The sequence below is a fragment of the Alosa sapidissima genome, chromosome 8 (genome assembly GCF_018492685.1).
Source record: "Alosa sapidissima isolate fAloSap1 chromosome 8, fAloSap1.pri, whole genome shotgun sequence".
Taxonomy (NCBI): domain Eukaryota; kingdom Metazoa; phylum Chordata; class Actinopteri; order Clupeiformes; family Clupeidae; genus Alosa; species Alosa sapidissima.
The window spans coordinates 21,637,184-21,655,184 of NC_055964.1; the positions used below are offsets into that span (position 1 = coordinate 21,637,184).

Sequence of the window (18,001 nt, forward strand, 5' to 3'; positions counted from 1 at the left end):
GTATGAGCAGCCGATGACACTACAAACATTCAAAGCATGTTTACTCTGGGTTGATTAAAAGCGGGCCTGATTTGCAGAGGATATAGGTGCAAATACCCACTACCCCCCCCCCCCCCCCCCCCCATCCAAGCATGTTGCGGTCCTTCAGACAAGCATGAGGGTGCATAGAGTAAAATGATTTGGGAGCCAAAACAAATGTGTCAAAGGCAATTTCACAGTGAGATCATTTTCTGGCAGGCTATATATAGTTAATCTCAAATCTCAAAATGAGATGGCAGGGAGTTTATTTGAGGCTTGTAAATAAAGCACGTTAATTTCCACAGTGATATTCTTAGAGAGATGAATAGATGACCCTCATCAGACACAAACAGGGCTGTGTGCCATGACATGCCCAGAGAAATGTGTGTGATGTGTTCTCAGTGCCTCCTGTCATCATTTGTTGAAACCTCCCAAATGTGAAAGCTACCTCTGGGCTTTGGGAGTTAATCCCCAATTGTTTCCAAGCAATTTCCATCCGTTCAAATGAGCCGGAAAGTTGTCTGGCTATTCTAGGTGCCAAGGCACTAAATTAACTTATTAAGCCTTTCTAAAGTTATGGCCTTTCATCTGGCCAGGTGAAAAAAAAATCAAAGGGATCAAAATCTCTAGAACACTGGCAAGAATTAATGAGGAGAGTATTACAGATATAGTGTTACTGCTGTCAACAAGCTAACTCACCTTATTACTTATTGATGGACTGTTTCAAGGGAAAGCATGTGCAATTATGGTTCAATGCATAATGTCCTTTTTAACAGCAGGACTGACAGTGCACTATCAGTTACCGGGCAACTAGTTTTTTTTTCCATGTTGCCTGAGCCTACATTGTGATTCCTCTCTGTTGCCTGTCAGGGCATTAGTTCATGATCTAAACGCCAACATAAACTACTGGCACATCAAAAGCATCAAGGGCTTACTTTATATTTGCTTTACAGACTTTAATGGCTGTTTTTCTTCCATATGGTGAGGGCTAATATGAAAGCTAACACAGGTTTATGCATATCTACTTAAAAAAGACTTTGCTCACTAGAGAAGTAATAACATATTGCAAGCAAGCTTGCATACGAAATCATAGGAAACACCTCCAGAAAAAGAGATAATCTGAATGTGTTCTGTTTCCCTGGTTAAATAAAGGTAAAATAAAAATGTCCATAGGATTTTAGACAGGTTTAAAAGTAGGAAAAACATCAGGTCTTTGGTCTTTCTTCGTTAACCATTTAATTGAGTAGGTTTAAGTAGCTCACCCAAAGTTGTCTTTGCTCATTTAGGTCTAAAGCTGAATATTCAGCCTGTGTGAATTTTGCCTACGACTTTGCCCTGTTTCGTCATCTGAGAATAAAGTCGCCAGGCTCCCAGTCCCCTAATAGATTATGCCGATTTCAAATGTTAGATTTACCTTGGTATCTGTCATTAACTTGGTGCAGTAGGCTATTTTCGATTGCTTAGGTTGTAGAGCCGAACATCAGAGAGGCATACTGGCAACAGTGCAACATCATTACAGTGTTTCAGTGATTGATGTTATGCAGCAAACTATACTTCATGGTGAAATTAACTTTTGGTGAACATTACAATAACAGTCTTTCCGCCTCTTGGCAATGTGGTTTCATACATGATGCTGAGACGCTGACAGCGTCACCGTGGTAACAACCCTCAATTACCTTTGATTGGCTTGCCCGTGGGAATATTTAAATACCCCCAGTGCAAGGATTGGTTAGTGGGCGGTCTATGGGCGGTCTGTCGAGCCGTGAGTCTCCGCATCGTTCCGGGTTATTGTCAGTTTCGGGAGCTCGGAGGACGGGCAGGGTGGATGGCTGTGATAGCAGATGGCTTTAATCACTATTGCAAAATAATAACTGACTCAACTTATTCATTTACAGGCTATCCACAGTAACAAGAGGATAGTGAGCTAAGGAAAGGAGTATTATCAAAACCTTGGTACTGGAAATTAAAAAAGAAAGGATTGGAATCAACATTTTTGAGAGCGCAGAATGAAAGCACAGGCTCCGGAAAGTGCAGACGCCCGATGATCACTCTTCTGGATTAAACACATCATAGGTTATACATTCTGGAGACTGCAGTTGACCCAGGGAATACAGGCCTTTATTCTATTTGTCGATTGTGGACGGCTGTCATACATGATACATGGTATATTGGCTCCACGGACTGCGCTCCGTTTGTTTCGTTGATCAGGAGGAGTTGAAGTAACAATTCATTTAATCGACAAGGCTTTCATCTATGGTCTCACAATCCTCATCGGTGTCATGAAATTCGAGACTTCCCTGAATCTAGCCTTATTTTTGGAGATTGCTGTAAATCGAATGTAACGGTTCGCATACGCGGAGATCGTTTCGACACTTTGGAAGGGCGAAAGGTTACGATTGCATTATTGGGGACCGCAGTTCAACGGGGAGCATTTGACATCACAGCCTGTCTGGAATTGCTGTATCGGTTCCTTTTAACATTTTCAAGTTACATAGTAAGGCGTGTAATAGTTTCTAAACAATCTGGTTGTTTCGGATCACGACAGTCTACAGCATTCGGGAGAAGCGGATCTCTTTTGCGTGTCTTTTTTTCCATTCGAGAATGCTCGTCGCATTAAACAGGAGATAATAACCATAACCATCAAATTAAATATCAAAGGGAACGTACATATCTTTCTTTCATTTTTCCGGGATGGCATGCTTTTGAATTTTCTATCGACTGCAAGCCTCCGAAGCTGACTGCCCGACCAGCGCTGCAACCTGCATGGGATTTTAGCTTTGCACCACGGAACAATTTATGGTAGGCAAAATTATTTCTCCCTTTCCAGTACTCGACTCACTGCCCAATTAGGCTAGATTGGTGGCGCAGATGCTGTTCTGCGCAAATTCAGATAGCGTAGTGCACTATTATTAATCTAGTGAGGCATATGGTTACTGTTTTATTTCAGAATAACTTAAAGCTGCGCCGACCAACCTCTTTATGCGCCGACCAACCTCTTTGTGTACAGCAATTCAGATGACAGCTGCCGAAGTTATTAGAAGCACAACAATTAGTCTACTACAGCAAGCACATAAACACAGTTGCTGTTTGCAGCAGCTATCCTTTTGATTTGTAGGTTAATTATAGATGCAAGGGCTGCAGGAGTTTAACTCGTCAGTGTAAATTGCTTCATATTCTGGGCAGCTGTCTTTTGATTTGTAGGACTAGTTGTCTATGGAATGTCATGCCTCAAGTTGCCAGTGTTTTGCCAAGCGTCATTTGAATGCATATGTTATAGAATGAAACAGTCAGTACTGATATAAATTTGGTTTAAGGTAAATGACCGAATTTGCATAGTTGTAGGCAACGACTCCAAGGACAGATATGATGAATTTTAGATGTGCTCCTCCTTTTATGACAGCCCATACCTTTGTTTCCTCACTACACCTGCAATAAAGGAAGTGTTGTAAAATGGATGCCAGCTTGTGAATGGCCCTTAGAAACTGCTTTGATGTGTGATACGTGTGATATCGGCTTTTTGAAAGATGCTCTGACATGTAGGTGCAGCAGGATGGGAACAGGTAGGTCATAGTCGGCAGGCAAATAAATGGCAAATAGGCTACACTGGTTCAGGAGTTAGGTGAGACATTCCGTCCTTTGCGCCCTCGTGTGTTTATTCAAGAGGCCATTAAACAAGCGCCATTAATTAAAGCTTCATTGGTGCATTCAAATGGTTTCTCAGATGTGCCCTGCAGATCAGCCTTTATGCTACTAAATAAGAAAAGTACACACACACACACACACACACACACACACACACACACATTTGTGGTTGTAGGCCTAGTGAAAGTGATTGAGCAAGAGAGCAGTTATATTCTTGTTTCTAGTTTAATAAGATTTCGCACAATATTCCGTTCATGTCGGATACGGTACGCAAATGTGAACGGGTAGTTTCCAAGAACAGATAGTTTGCCTATCTGTAATCTAATCAGACCCAGCACCAGTAAATCGACTGACTAAAGTGCATAGGCCGTGTCTCATTTTATTTGAATATGAGCGTTGGGTCAGATGATAAACAACTATGTTTTCTCTGAAACTTTGCAGTCTTATCTGTCTCGAACTTTGAGTCATTGTTGTTTACTGGGAAAAACATACGTGAAATTAATTCATTAATTGTTTTGTTGGCAACACATCACTGGTGCGTGTTTTAAAACAGGCACCATTAAAATATTTGTGCATAATTATCCCCGTGCGCATGCATGGGAACGGGTAATGAAAGCAAGTCAACTAGTTCACCCACCGTCCTAAAACAACAGCTGAGTCGCTCATTATAAAGGATTTATTCAGCTGAAGTCCCGTTTTAGAAGTTATAAAAGGAACTTGTATTATTTATAGGGGTCCACTGACCCCCTTTTCCCTTTAATACCCGCTTACTAGGCCTAATTTACATGATCTGCATAATTTACCGGCCATAATTTTGATCAAAGGATGCATGGGGCGAGAAAACAGTTCTGTGCTTTGGATCCTGTGGCTAAGTGATGGACTTGTGTTTTCCTAAATCACTCCAGGCGGTTTTTCAAATGATAGCCCTCATAGATCCGTTGCATGATGTAATGTGCTTGCCAGTAGAAGACAGTATAACAATATTAAATATATAACAAAAATTGTTAGGCCAGAGTTGTAAATACCATAATTCAGGTGAATATCACATGATCGAACATTAGTGAATATCACCTCAGTGAACATCCTCTGGAAAGGTATCATAATGCCCCCCCCCCAACTCCATCTCTCTCTCTCTCTCTCTCTCTCTCTCTCTCTCTCTCTCTCTCTCTCTCTCTCCTTGATGTTTCTGTCATCTCAGCTAGTTTGTAACCTTTGTTGCAGGCTCCATGTTGGTGTTGTAAATCATGGCTTCTTCTATTAGACTATGTACCAGCACCTTTGGGCCTGTGCTGTGCTCATTACTGCGAGGGTCCACCGTGATGAGGGCCCCACTACTCCTAGGCCCACTATGCGCCGCTAGCAGCGGCGGCGGCACCTGTCGCAATGCCCGTTCCATACTATTGAATAAAACATCCAGTGATGTATGAGGTGGTGGCTTCATTCGAGGGGGAGGTGGGTGGGTGGGAGTTAGGGGCGCAGAGCCATTTCGTTCTCACCCCTTCTGCACGCACCCAACACCCTCCCATCATTCCCCCCCCAAAGCCGGCTGAGCAAATTGTGCCTGTATTAGCTCTGCGTCGCGCTCCTCACCAAACCAAATAGTGTTCCCAGCACAGTGTCAGCCTTAACCCAACCCTGCATCTCCCCCTTTGTTTGGGGAGTGGGGAAACCACGCGAGGCGGAGAGGATATGTAGGTCACTGCATTACCTCTGGAGGATCTTTTTTAATGTTATTGTTGCCCTCATTTGGGTATTTGTTTGTTTCCTTATTTTTTTTCCCACTGACTGCAGTGACTCATTTGTACGATTGCCTTGGGTTTGTGCTGTAAGTCGCTTTCACTCTTATGGGCATGTCCTCTAACTGAACATTAGCCACAGCCCTCAAAACTACTGCTCATATCCCTTCACAGTGAGAGGAATAGGGTTGAGAAGCCCAATGTGCAATATACACTCAAACATAATGACTGTTTATCTGTTGTTGTTTTTTTTACTAGTAAGCATATATCATATTTAATCACTGGTATTTTGATTCATTAAGTACTGCTGTATTACAAATGAATGGCAGATCAAACACAAACTCTGGGTGTATTACAATGTGATTCTTCTCATGGTTATGTGGGCAGAAAAAGAAGGATAAACCAAAGAATTGAGGTTTCGTTCTTGCAATAAGGAGGCTGCAGGTGTCTGTCTGTGGTAAGTTTAATTTTGCAAGCGGTTTGCAAGAACAGATTCCGAAGTGAGCTTAATTTAAAATCTTTGCGATCGCTCTCCTAAGTTGATTGATTGATAGCCCCGAGGTGCCTGAGCCATGCTAAACCTTATTAAAAAACTGTTGCCTTCTGAGAGTGAGCAATATTCTCATGAATATCTCTTATATTGGGAAAAAAAACTTTAATTTCCTGTGCTTTGGTATTAGTCATTTTTTTTTGTCAAACTTAGCCCCCGGGTGTGATTTGTTTTAGCACAGCTCACCCCCTGTAGGCAGCCCTTCCTCCTCCTAGCCCACTGCTGAACTAGAGCAGAGGTCTTAAAGTCGCAAGATGAGATTGCCTTGAGGGAAAATCTCAACTGCTCCTCTACAGCAGTGTTCTGAATCAGAAATGCAAACTGGTTTGAGCTGTGTGTGGTGTGTGGTGTGGTGTGGTGTGTGTGTGGTGTGTGTGTGTGTGTGTGTGTGTGTGTGTGGTATGTGTGTGTGTGTGTGTGTGTGTGTGTGTGTGTGTGTGTGTGTGTGTGTGTGTGTGTGTGTGTGTGATGCTCTATAAATCCCCATATAGAAATGGAATGAATCCCAGTCATCCTTTATTGTCCCCGGGGGTCCACAAGATCACCAGTGCTAATGACATTTTTTAATTAGTATGTAAAGATTCATTACTTTAGTGTTTATGAATCAGATGCCACCCAGGACCTGACATAGGACACGGAAAAATTTAGAGTATTTCTATGTTTCTCATCTCAGCTTTGAGATGTGAGAGTCTCTGCCTGTGTTTCCAAAAAGCCTCAGAAAGAACCCATTCCCCTATTCTCTTTGTAGTAATCAGCATTGCTTGGGATTCAGGATCATTTGGATGATGGATTGTGATGTGGTTTTGCAACCTCTGTGTTCCGAAATGAAGGCTTCGTCAACTTGTGTGTGTAATGCACAGGGGTTTGCTTAAGACTCTGATTTGTTTGCCTTGCCCTGAGCAAGCAGTGTTGGCTGAAGCAAATGTGTTTGGCAATTTCTTGTACCTTTCAGATTTCTTTCCTTTTTTCTATGCTTGCTCAGTTTGCAGTATGGATGCACTTCTGTGGTTCAGCCAAAGAGCAGTGGCTGTAATGCGCTTTGAAATCTCATTTAACCCTTAAAGGTGTACGTTTCTGAACGTTTTAAGTTCCGCAACAATTTAAGGTTCTAAAATTCTATGTTGAATTCAATGAACCCAGATATTCTTTAGAACGTTCATTTCCCAACATTCCCGTTACACCGGTGTGACGGTACTCCTTTAAGGGTTAAGTAATTTAATGCTGTCTTAAAACAACACTGTCAGGACTGGCACTGTCCTAGCCAAGCCCAGCTGCTTAGCCACGTCCCATAGCCGTTGTGGTCACCTCTGTCCTCTTTCACCCCCCTCTGTCTCTCCTCCACTGAGGCCTCGAGTCCTTCCCTGGCCTCACCCCATGAATTAGAAGCATTTGATCTCTGGACTATGCTTTGGTGAATCACCTGCATTGTTTGTAATGAAAGAACTGGTCACGACAGGAAGCTCGGAGAAACAGAGAGGAGAGGGGGAAAAAAGAGAGTGACACCAGCTCATTGTTTGCGTTGCATTCTTGGCAGCGAGGAAGAGGTTGAGTCGCTGTTCCGGCTCCCTATCGCCGTGACCCCGGTGTTTGTGGTAATCTGTGTCCCTGCTTGCTCTGCCCTTCTGGCTCTGCCACAGACGAGCGGTGCCCGGACCAGCTGTTTGGCCCGCCCTCGGCGCTCGCGCACCTGCAGTGATGACGGGCTGGTGTTTGTGACATTCCTCTTGTGCTCTCTCTCTCTCTCTCTCTCTCTCTCTCTCTCTCTCTCTCCTCTGTTCCCACAGCCCCGACCGCCTCTGCGTCTGCCTCTCTGCCTGCCAACGCCGCCGAAATCGTGAAAAGCTCAAGGGGTGGTGGAGATTATCGTCGATTTGGAAACCTGGCCACGTTGTTGAAGGCGGGAGTGGATTAGGAAAATGAGAGCTGGCATTTGTTCTTTGTGTGCAATGTCTCTCTCTCCCTCTCTTTTTCTCTCTCTCTCTCTCCCTCCCTCTCTCTCTGTGCCTGTCTTTTGTCTCAGCATTCTCCTTTTCCATTATTATTCTCCAGTCATTACGTCGTCGCATGTGGCATCTACTCAGGTGCTGTCATTAACGCTTTGTTAATTTCCTGTACGATTTCAGGGCCCGCTGCCGAAACAGTGATTAGGCCGACAATTCAACATAGTTTTTAATCAGCGCAATTCATGCATCACCCTCGAAAAATTGGCCTGCCACGAAACAAGCACTTTCCATTTCCGCGCATTCATTCCTCCACCGTGGCTTAACCCGCTGCATGAATAGGCCCTAACAAGGACCACGCAAAAGGGGTCAGGCGGCACTTCTATAACGGATTAGCACCCGACTTCATTTCTACTTCATGCAGAATGAGGCAGAGGAAGAGTGAATGTCCCCCCAAATGACTATGAGGGAGATTACTGCCGCTGACAAGAAGAGGACATTCACCACCAGGCCCCCAACCCGCACCCCACTCACTTGGAATGATGAGGCGGAGGTGTGTCGCTTCCTATCAGAAGTGACCCAGGCACCTGTCAGCAGGTTTGTCACTGAGAGGCCAGGGGAACCGGGGGGGGGGGGGGGGGGGCTGGCGAGGGGGTGGAGGCAGACTGCAGGGGATTCGGTGTTAAATAGGGACTTGACTTAAACCTCCTGGTATTTGAGGCTGTTGCAAGACTGGCACGGTATTTGATTAACTGATTTCAGGTGAAAGGTTAGGAGAGGGAGAAAAGAAAAGGCCAGAAAAAAGAAACTAACAAAATAGAAAGACAGACTGAATGAAAGACCGAGGAAACACAGAAGAAGAGAAAGAATCAAAGAAAGAAAGAAAGAACGAAAGAAAGAAAAATGAAGGTGGATCATCTGAAGGACATGTTGTTCCCCTCTAACCGTGGCTGACTGACTGTGGTCAGGGTGTCATTGATTTCCTGTTGGTGATAGAGGGCTGTCTGGAGCTGAGGCGTCCCTGCTGCCACTACCTCTTCGGGGGCCTGGCCCGATACGGCCAGTCAAGTGCCCAAAAACAGATGCATTGTGGGAAGCCTCTCGACCCTCTCTGGTAACTCTGTCGGAAGTATTACATTCTTTTTTCTTCTTCTTCTTGGGCAATCACAAGGACGTTTGGTTTGTTTGCCGTCAATTTTGTTATTGGGAAAGGACGTTGCAAAAGAAAGTACTGGTACTTTGGGTGATTTTATAACCTTGTACGTTCAGTTTGTGTGTGTACTGCATGTGTGTACTGTCTGTTTGAACTGTGTGTCTGTGTGTGTTGTATACATACTGTAGAATTGATGAAGTAGTTATTGCAGTATGGAACATTGCTGCCTCCAATCAAAGCCATTTCAGAAGCGCATATTCTGTGTCTTTTTTACACAGCAAGACAAAGACGCCGAGTGCCAAGAGAAAAAAGCACTTGATGAGTATGTCCATTAACGTCCACATCTGCTTGGTGGAGTGGTGGGGTTGCTTTGTACGCTGGCCAGTTGTCGTCAGGGAAAATGTGGTTTAATTCAACTTTGTGTGTGTGTGTGTGTGTGTGTGTGTGTGTGTGTGTGTGTGTGTATGGGGGATGGGGGCTTACATTCTGTGTTTTAATGGCCCGAGGCTTTGAAATAGTCCATTTGATTCTGAGTGATGTGCGGTGCATTTCTCTCATGCGTCGAGGCGCTTGCTCCAGTGTGCTAAACCACAAACATAATAAGTAAGGATGCCGATGTGGCTTACAGACCACCACCCCTATGCCCCCATCCTATACCACCACCAACCACAGCCACCCCCCCCCCCCCCCCCTCCACCACCTCCCTAAACATTTTTGCCGGCTACCGGCTGTGACAGGGGGAGAAGCTGTTACCACATTCATCTGGTGTTGCTCTAAGGTAATGGAATTTTCCCAAGAATAGGGGGAAACAATGACTGTAGGGTCTAGTAAGGTAATTGCAGAAAAGTCAACATTGCTCTCAAGCAAACATAAGCAAGGACACACATTCACACACATAAACACGCTCAGACGGAGGGGAAAAAGCAATATAATTTTAGAACATTTTTAAAGATTTTTATCTGCTATTGGAAGAGGATCAGAGAGGAAGCCGGCGAGCAGAGAAGTTGCGCTCTTATAAAACGTAATTTAGTGGTTTACCTGCAGGACTTCGGAACCAGCCAAGGCAGGTTTAGAGACAAGAGCCTCTGCTGCTATTATTCACAATATCCTCTCAGAAACAGCCAGTGGGCCAGCAACTTCCCTTAATAGCAGGGGAAAGAGAAGCGTGTGTGTTTGTGTGTGTGTGTGTGTGTGTGTGTGTGTGTGTGTGTGTGAGAGAGAGAGTTGTGTGAGGGTGTGTGTGTAATATACAGATGCCAATTCTCCATTGAAGGCCCTGTGTAGTGAGGAATTTCCATCATTTTGCCAGTGTTATTGCTCTTGTCAAAGGGTTCAAACCCCTGATGGTGATATTAGGCCCTGGGGCACTGCTGTCTGTACATGCCTTCCCCAGCTCCCATGAACAGGCTGAAGAGTGAAGACACACATCCTCACACCCACAGAAAGACACACACTACACACACACACACAAGCTCACATACCCACAATAATACACAACCACGCACTCACGCACGCACGCACGCACACACACACACACACACATTGTTTTATTACCTCCTGCCTGCCTGCTGGAATTGCTTTCCTCCCTCGAGTGAGCTGGGCAAAGCCAGCTTTATTGTGTTAACCTATTTGTGTGTCAAGAGCGATTGCGACGTCCTTTATCACTGTTTGTATTTGGACGGAGTGACAGCAGACAGAGGCGAGCGAGCAGGGGAGGGAGGAGGGGTTCAGTGCAGAGAGAGAGAGAGAGAGGGATCAGAGTCAGACGGATGGCCGGTCACCTCACTCTACTCTCGGAGATAATGACTGGTTGCTAAGCAATTTTTAGTCCTCTCCCCTTGCTTCCCCCTCATCCATAGTAATCACGTTTTATCTCTCAAAGATGTCATGTATAATTATGAGCCAACTGCCATCTTTTGAAATCTGCCTAATGGCCCTTTAATTTATTTAGTGGCGACGGGGGGTCGGGGTGCATGGGTGTGGGATTGGAGATTTAGTGTGTGTGTGTGGGGGGGGGGGGGTGGATCAGAATGAGAATGTTCCTAGATTACTTAGTAAAGCGCCTGCAGTTTGTGTGTGTATGTATGTTGCATGTATGTGCATGTATATGTGTGTGAGAGTGTCTGTGTGTGTGTGTGTGTGTGTGTGTGTGTGTGTGTGTGTGTGTGTGTGTGTGTTTATCCCTATGTAAGCCCAAATGGCCTTCTGAATGATTGCGTTTCCCTAAGACCACTTTATCTGTCTTACTGACTGAGTGGGATTACCCTGCTTAGTTAGAAAAAAAAAAGAAGCTCTCCTCCACTTTCTCTCTCTGTCTCTCTCTCTCTCCTTCACTGGGTTCCACACTGCTCAGGATCTCAGCTGCACGTCAAGGTGGCCAGGTTACCCGTCAGTGACCCCTCGCCCCCCTCCCACCCCCTCCTCACCCCTCTCCGCATCAGAACAAACCCTGAGGGAGTCTTGTGATGCTCCTCTCTCCCGTGAGCTCTTAGTTTTATTAGCATTTTTATTGAGTTGAAAGCATTGCTGACCCTGGCGTGGTTTAATGAATTGCCTGCTTAAGGGAGATGAGGGATTTGGCAGAAATGGCCAGTCCCAAGCTTCATTTTATCTGCAGATTGCTGCCCTTGTTCTCCGGCGAGGCACTTCAGGTAAATTCACGACCGGCGGCGGATCTTGATGGTCGAAGACGTTTCAAGTGTATTACGTCTTGTCAATACCGACCAGGCACTAGCGGAGCAGCTGCAGTAAAAGAAGTTGGCCTCCATTTGCTTATTTGAATGAATGTTTTTCGTCCCAGGCGCACCTTAGTGCATTGGAAAGCGCTTATCCTCTTCCACGTGTGTTTCCCCACACTGCTGATTTAGAAGCGCTGTCAGAATGCTTTTACATCTGAATTACATGGGTGTTGGCTGGCCTGGCAGCCGCTGCTCCGGTCGTGTCAATGAAATGGGTCTGCCGAGAAAAGTCCAAACCAATTAAGCTGGTCGAGGCCACCCTGAAATCTGCTCCAAACAAAAGCCTAATGTTACAGCACGGACCGCAATGAATGCCACAGCCACTGTGAGAATGGCCACAGTGATTGACTGGCAATAAAAATGTGTTGTGGTGGATCAGAAACAAACAAAAAACGGATACAAATGCCTGAGACAGATTGTGTCTCTGGGTAGGCGGGTAGTGTGTCTAGGCCTTGTGTTTAACAAGGGGCACTTAGTGACCATATAGTGCAGGAAAGGAGTGCATAGGGTCTTCTTCCCTTCCTGGCAAGGGCCATAAAAGGCTTCTGACCATTTGCTGGAAACTGCAAGCAAATTAAATGATTCAGGCCAGTGCGCCTGCTACCATGAATGACATCTCATTTGTTTGTGTTTTACCAGTAATGTCATGTTTTCACACAGCACACAAGCTTGTTAAAACTGGCTCTGGTGTTTTGCAGACTAATAGCTAACTTCTGGGCAGTGGTCAGCAATTTCGAAAGGTCCTTACAATTTATGAACATACACTTAAACTGCATGTGAGAATAACTGGTATGGTGTTTTCACATTGTAAATGTAGCCTACTTGTTTAACAGCCAACCCAGTGGAGTTGTGGAATGTGTTTCAAACCATTTCCATACCTGTGAAATGGAAAAATGGGTCTGTAAAACTGAATTGTTACTAATCTGCACTTGCCTGAATAAAAGACACACTCTGCTCATTTCATGGAGTTTGAGTTCTCATATCTGACTCAAAAGTAGACCTTTTCCCCCCCCACAGACGTGCTTTCCTCCTGCTCTTAATTTACCTCTAGTTCTGGCATAGCTGTTTGAGATGTGGCCAATTATCTTTTTTCGTCTTGGGCATGCCAAGGTAAAATTAGTGTGTGCAGATCCTCCCTCGGGCTTTTTGCGGCTTTGCTTGTTTCCGGCCAAATGAAATCTCACCATGTCAAGCCAGCGGTGTCAGGCACCAGTTTGACCTCATTTGTTGAGATTCTGGAGATGTGCGATAATTGGTGAGCATGGCTTAGCTTGTTTTTTTTTTTTTTGGCAGAAAAGGCGCTCACTGAAGAATCCAAAATGGCAAAACGTGAGCTTGTTGTTGTTGCTGTTGTCTGCTTTGGTGGCTGTTAGTGGAGAAATCTGTCTTTGTTGAGCTGGGCCCCAGTCACAGCTGCCTGAGCTTCTATACCGTACGGCGTATTCTCACGCTGGCGTTTCAGTCGATCTGTTTTATACCCACTGCTGCTGCCGCCGCCGTACGTACACACACGCGTGCGCACGCCTCTGCTGAGATTCGTCTCGCTGTCACCCTCCCTGACAGCTTCGCCGTTCCGCAGAGACGCCGCCGCTACTGCGCTTAAACACCGCCGGCTCTCTCTCTCTCTCTCTCTCTCTCTCCCTCTCTCTCTCTCTCTCTCTCTCTCTCTCTATCTATCTCTCTCTCCCGGCACACTGCCGCGCTTCTGTGACTGCGCCGCCGCCACCGCAAAACATCTGTCCAGCTGTCAGCTCCCTCCAGCCAATCAGAGCAATCCTCAGCAACATCTGTAAACGGAGGGGTGTGTGTGGTGTGTGTGTGTGTGTGCGCGTGTGTGTGCGTGTGTGTTGAGTTGGGTCTCAGAGGACAGAGCGAGGGAGTGTGCGAGGCTGCTGCTGAGGCTCTGTGCATTTGTACTTACCAGACAGGCGCTCTCCAGAGAGACCCATGTGGAAAGCTGATTTGCACAAGAGCTGCATGGGGAAATAACTTTAAAGACACATTTTCTTTTACCCCTTAAAAAAAAAATGGCTGCTTTTCTTTTAAAGCCAAGCTTAATCTGCTAAAATCAAAGGGCTATGAAAATAGAACAGATATAACATTTCTGCCATTTCTTGTTAGTGTTTAGGATATCGATATTATCAGCAGACTATTTTCAGCTTTGTGAAGTGTATCTCTGGCTTGTGTTTAGTCATGACCCTTTCCTTCAAACCCGGTAGGAGACGAAAACAATCACCGACCCACTGGTCAGATCCCCACGTGGGGCCTCCGTCTAGTCCTGTCCCGACCAGCACAGGCGGCTGACGGAGGGTGAAATCAGCTGGGGCAGATGACTGGCTTGTTTCCCCTGCTCGGGGATGAGTGGCGCGGAGGCTCGGAGGAGCGTTCCCGGGGCATTAGATCTGTGTTGTGGCCACACTTGGCCGGCTGCTCCGCTGTGGTGGCAGCTGCTGCTGTGAAGAGACAGGCTCCAGTACTCACTCTCCTCCAGGCTCTCTCTCTCTCTCTCTCTTTCTCTCTCTCTTTCTCTCTCTCTTTCTCTCTCTCTTTCTCTCTCTCTCTCTCTCTCTCTCTCTCTTTCTCTCTCTCTCTCTCTCTCTATCCCCCTCTCTCCCAGCCTTCCCAGTACAGGGACCAGGATGCTGCCGAAGATGAGGCAGAGGGGGGGGGGGGATGCAGGGGGAAGGAGGGAGATGTTGGGGGATCTTTTTCTATTTCTGCCTGTAAACAGTGCCCCAGTGAGTGAGGGGTAATGGTGTGGAACTGACAAGAGCCCGCTGGGGGGAGGCAGCGGCGGCGGTGGTTGAGGGAGAGAGGAGATCTCTCTTGTCTTGATCTCTACCTCTCTCTTCCCTCTCTCTCTCTCTCTCTCTCTCTCTCTGTATCCCCCTCTTCCTCTTTTTATCCCTCCCTTTCTCCGTCTCTCTGTTCCTCTCACTCTGTGCTCTGTGTGAGAGACGAGTGTCAGAGAGCAGGATCTGCAAGGTTGGGGACGGGAAGTCCTCCTGCTGAGACCCTGCTGGAAAGGGCCCAGCTGTTCAGTTTCCTTTCACTCCCCTTTTATTTCTCACTTCTCTCTCTCTCTCTCTCTCCCTCTCTTTCTCTCGCTCCCTCACTCAGCGTGTCTCCTCTTAATGGATTTCAAACTGCTTCATCACCTGTACCCTGGGCTCACATTATGTTGCACCCACGTCCTAATGGGTTTTGACTTTAGGGAATGTGACAGTGGAGTGGCTCAGCGGAGCTGGGGCTTGTCTCATGAAGACGACCTAAAGAGAACAACAGCAGAGCGGACTCTTCCACCTGTCTGTGACGACTCTGTGATGGCTGGTGTTTTGTGAGCGAGTTAGGCACATACATCTTCCTCCAAACCTTACCCTCGTTTCTTATCTATGCGGAGCAGGTAAGGAGATGCAGTGTTTCCCATACATTGACTTATTTGTGGCGGCCCACCACAATATCAACATTGACCACCACACAATGATTTTCCAGGTTGTACTAAATCTGGTTAGCATCATAACCACACTGCGCTAATTGTTAAAAACTGTTGTATTCAAGTTAATTCTGCAAACCAACCACCACAAATGGAATTCAATTCTGTGAGAAACACTGAGATGCATATTTCAGAGCCTTTAGTGGAGGGCAACATTTGCATCTGGCTGTGAGACAGCTGGAAAATCACTTTTTTTTTTTGTTCCTCCATAGACAAACTTTGATTGATGCACCCTGATGGAACAGAGGGACTACATGAATGTCTCCAATTAAGTGTCACTTAAAGTCTGTCTCCTTTTTTTCCTTTTTCCACGAGGCTGCCACTCAGCATTGCTGCTTTCCCCCTGTCAGCACAGTACGCTCTTTTTGGGGGAAAAAACACACACACACACAAGTTTAGAAAGAAAATTGAAATGGAGGGGGCATTGTTGAGCAGACATTTTGGGTGATGGGGCTTTGTGTGTGTGATTGAAGGTTGAGGCTGCCTCCGACAGGGGCTGCGACAGGAGTGCCCCCCCCCCCCCCCGCCCCCTCAGATGGGTTTGAGGAAAGCGGCCTCTCCTGTTCTCCTCCTCCTCCTCGTCCTCCTCCTCGTCCTCCTCCTCCAGAAAGACATCCACCCCGGCCCCGGTGACAAGAAGATTTCCCTGCTCTCAACTTTGCTGTTTTTATCATTCAAATGTGGCCCATTGATGTGGGCTGTCGTGATTGGCAGGTCGGCTCAGAAGTGGAGCGATCGCGATCTCGCAAACGGAAGCCTCATTCGTGGCCGCCACAATGGCCTCTCCTTCTCTTTCTCTCTCTTTCTCTTTTTTTCTCTCTCCCTCTGTCTTTCTCTTTCTCGTACTCACTCTGTAAGACACTCTCTCTTTTTTGTCCTTGTTTTCACACTTTGCCAGCCAACTTCCTCTCCTTCCCCTTGACTGTCGCACACAAAAAAAACCTCCTACGATTGCATTGCTGCCACAACAACATCCTATTAATCTTTCTTTAAGTAAAGGGCTGGAACCATGGCCACATTGTTTTGAGGGAAAGATGAGAGGTCCACTGTGGGACTACTCTGAATGGGTAGGGGCTGGGGCGGGGAGGTATGTGTGTGTGTGTGTGTGTGTGTGTGTGTGTGTGTGTGTGTGTGTGGAGAACTAGGGTTGTGGGGTAGAACTAGTTCTCATTGTGCGGAGTCGGAGGGCATTGAGGGGAAAGGCGACCTCCCTGAAACGCACACAACGTTAGAAATTTAATCCATCACAAGTGTCGCTCCTGTGCCGGCTGGCAGATCACAGGTCTGCCTTAGACCTCCGGGGCTGGTGGACTCACCCCCTCTAAACACCCTCATACACACACACACACACACACACACACACACACACACACACACACACTGACATAAACATTCTCACATGCTCATACATCATGCAACCATACTAACATTTACACACACACAAACACACACACACACACACACACACACACACACACATACACACACACACACACATAAACCTAAAACCTCTACTCACAAACAAACAAACCTAAACCTCTCACACATAGGAATGCTGACACACGGCCCCGGCCGTGGCGCAACTGGTTGGGTCACCTGCACCGTACACCGGCGACCCAGGTTCGATTCCCGCCCCGTGGTCCTTTCCGGATCCCACCCCAACTCTCTCTCCAACTCTTGTCATGTGCCATTAGGGGTCCATAAGAGCTTCACTTTCTCCCAGGGGCACACAGATCTCTACGCACACATGCATGAACACACGCAAGATATGTAAGGACAGAATGGCTGTGGAAAATGGACTCGTTATGTTTTTGTGCCATTATACGGAAGCGCATGGCGTGTGCTCTTAATGATACACTCTGCAGAGGAATGTGGACAGAAGAAGAGAAAAGAGTGTGTAAACAAAAGACCCCCCCCTCCATCCTAACCTTGTGTCTTGATGAACCAAGGCCACTGAGTCATCTTCAACATTCATATATCTGGCAGTCCATTTTATGAAGGGAAGAAAAAGGCATAAATTAATGTCTTTTCTTTGTCGTAAATAAACTGGCCTTGTGGAAAGAATAGGAGCATGCCAGGAGCATGCCTCTCTTGTATAACATGCCGAGCGTGGCGAATGCAGCATGCCAACGTTATTAACAGTGTTTGCTGATTTACTGTGCATCAAAGCAAGGCTATTAGCAGGCTCTGTGTTGGGGGAGACCTGGGTCGCGGAGCCTTTGATTACTTTGGCTTTTTGAGAAAGAAAGTACTTGGCGGTATATTAAAGAGAGAAAAGGCTCTGTTGATTTTCCTTTCTTACTCTCTCTCTCTCTCATAAGCTACAGATTGTTGTTTATTTGCCTCTTAAATGAGGGCTGGATGGCTAGCGTGAGAGGGGCAGGCATCATCACAATCTCGTTTGGGTTGGGCGCAGCGAGCTGGCAGAGTGAGTTCGTGTTTGTCATTAATTATTATTTTTCTACAAGCTATTTTTTCCCCCAGCGTTGGCCTTCTGCAGCAGGCCCCTTGCTGGTCGAACTCAAGACATTCCACCCTCTTTCTCTTTCTCTTTCTCTCTCTCTCTCTCTCTCTCTCTCTCTCTCTCTCTCTTTCTCTCTGTCTCTCTCTCTTTCTTTCTCTCTCTCAGCGGCTTCCGTTATGCCTTTCTTCCTGGCTAATTAGGATGTCGCCCGGCGGTCCGCGATGCAGGAAACCCAATGCCCCGTGCTGGTGCTGGAGCCCCAGACTG

The 18,001-nt window shown here is 46.4% G+C and overlaps 1 protein-coding gene across 1 annotated transcript in view; it reads left to right on the forward strand.

Moving 5' to 3' along the window:
* Nucleotides 1–1,825: 1,825 nt before the first annotated feature.
* fam222a (family with sequence similarity 222 member A) overlaps nucleotides 1,826–18,001 on the forward strand; it is a 65,017-nt gene continuing 48,841 nt past the window's right edge. The window contains exon 1 of the mRNA XM_042101916.1: nucleotides 1,826–2,817. The gene's annotated coding sequence lies outside the window, so the exon portion shown is untranslated. The remainder of the gene's footprint in view (nucleotides 2,818–18,001) is intronic.